This window comes from Ranitomeya variabilis, chromosome 7, assembly GCF_051348905.1.
Source record: "Ranitomeya variabilis isolate aRanVar5 chromosome 7, aRanVar5.hap1, whole genome shotgun sequence".
NCBI lineage: Eukaryota > Metazoa > Chordata > Amphibia > Anura > Dendrobatidae > Ranitomeya > Ranitomeya variabilis.
The window spans coordinates 46014982-46017512 of NC_135238.1; the positions used below are offsets into that span (position 1 = coordinate 46014982).

The 2531-nt window shown below is 38.7% G+C and overlaps 1 pseudogene; it reads left to right on the forward strand.

The window, feature by feature from the left end:
* Positions 1–682: 682 nt before the first annotated feature.
* LOC143786221 (uncharacterized) lies at positions 683–2032 on the forward strand (annotated as a pseudogene).
* Positions 2033–2531: the final 499 nt, after the last annotated feature.

A 2531-nucleotide genomic window follows, 5' to 3' on the forward strand; every position in this document is an offset into this window, starting at 1 on the left:
AGTGAGACCGAAAACTACAGGCCCTGCAACTTTCCATACATCATTGGGGAAATGTATGGTGTGAAGGAAGTTGTCCTCCATAGTCTCTGATGATAACCTTCTCACCCAGCATCCGCTTGGACTCAACAGTGATTGAAACTAATCTGGTTAGCTTCTATTATGAAGGTCAGCAACTTCCTGCACTACAGCTGCTGTCGAACTACAACTCCCAACTTACCTGGACAGCTGCATGACAGCCAGGGAATGCAGGGAGTCATCGTTTTACAATAGCTAACGTGTCAAAAGTTTCAGATTTCTTTTCAGTGATGAGGTATGTCCCAGATTAGCCTGGGGTAAAGCTGTCAATGTTGTTTAACTGGATTTATTATGGGCGTTGGATACTGTGGCACATAAAATGAGCATGCCGTTCATTTTCTCATGAAAATGGCCTAAATCCATGCGGCTCTTAAGGGAAATTACATCATAGACTTTTGCTCCGGCTCCATATGCTCTTTGGGAGGTTAACTTGGATTTTTTTGTTAGTAAATAAGGGGGTTGTCCACAACTAGACCACCATAAATAATAACGCCTGTACTCACCTACTGCACTGGAGGTGTCGTCACTCGCTGTCCCTGGAGCTCACGTGACGCTGGCACCCAATCAGCGCTGGCATTACTGGACCCGACTTCAGACAAATTTGAACATGGGAATGGCGCCAGCACAGGAGGTGAGTATAAGTGTTATTATTTTAGGAGGGCAAAGCTTGGGGTATGAGAAGAAGTTGTCCAAGTAGTGGACAACTTCTTAGAGGTAAGTAAAATTGATTTGAGTACATTTGTTTAGGTATGTATAGATACAAATTTGATTAGATTTTATTGACTACTGTTTTATTTGATACTTTTTTGTGTTACTGGGAAAAAGAAAAGCCATCTTGATTTGTTGATCACTGATACATGCTTTGTTCCCGTTCTGGATGTTTCATATAGAAATTAGCAAAGTGTGAAATAATTTATGGAACTGTTTTCTATTTTCAGTTGAAGAAAGTAGGAAAGATTCAAAAACAAATGTCCTTTTACCTCTCCGTGATGAAGTGGAAGATAAGGAATCACCGATTGACAAAAAAGGAACTGAACATGGACTGGATAGATCTTTTGCATCTTCTGAATGTGGACAATATTTTAAAAGAAGTCTCATCCTTCCAAGCACAAGTGCATTTACAAAGATATAAAGACATTCTCATGTTCAGAATGTGGGAAATGTTTTGCCTATTAATCACTTCTTGCTATACACAAGAGGGTTCACACAGGAGAGAAGCCATTTTCAGAAGGCAGGTCTTAGTATGCATCAGAGAACTCATGCAGGGGTGAAGCAGTTTTCTTGCTCACGGTATGGAAAACTGTTTACTTGTAAATCAAAATTAGTTGATCATTTAAGAACGCACACAGGGGAGAAGCCATTTTCATGCTCAGAATGTGAAAAAAGTTTCACCCGGAAATCATATTTGGATGATCATGTAAGAACTCACACAGGGGAGAAGCCATTTTCATGTTCAGTATGTGGAAAATGTTTTAGCCAGAAAACATCTCTTACTCTACATCAAAGACTTCACACTGGGGAGAAGCCATATTTATGTTCTGAATGCGGTAAAGATTTTAAACATAACCCAGGTTTAGTGGAACATCTGATAAATGAAACACCGGAGAGACCATTTCCGTGCTCAGAATGTGAGAAAAATTTTATTCAGAAATCAAGTCTTTTGGAACATGTAAAAATTCACACAGGGGAGAAACCATATACATGCACAGAATGTGATAACAGTTTTAGGCACAAATCAAGTCTTGTAAAGCATCTCAGAACTCACACAGGGGAGAAGCCATTTTCATGTCTACAATGTAAGAAATCTTTTGCTTATAGAAAAGGTTTGGTCTTACATCAGAGAACTCACACAGGGGTGAAGCCATTTTCTTGCTCAGAATGTGGAAAACGTTTTACCTACAAATGCAATCTCATTAGACATCAGAGAAGACACATGGAAGAGAAACACCTTTAATGTTTGTTAGACATGGACAAATGCTTCGCTAAAATATAGAAAACCATCACCCCATTACTTGCCAAATTCAAATTTTTACAAGAACGGATTTTTCAGAAAAGGGCGTCCCAATATTTATTTAAAAATGACAATGACATGATTTCCTATTTTGAAACCATTCATTTTACAAACACAACACAAAAAATTGGACCTAATTATTAAAATTATAAAATCTTAGTTGCTAGAAGCTAAAGATTAGGCATCCCCAAAAAAGGACATTGGTAGATAATGGGTTAACATCAAGAGATTTTTGTGATGATCTCACTTATGGCTTTTGTGTTTTAGTTTTCCTGAATTATTTACGTAATTGTTGAGCCCTGTGTACACTACTGTACTAAAGCCAAGGAAGACACAGCCGAACTGTTGGATTAATACCTTAAGTACTGTGATCGCTAGCTACCACCACGTCTTAGTGGCTTGATGTGGGAGATAGTTAAGTCTTGCCATGGCTGGCTGATGGTCT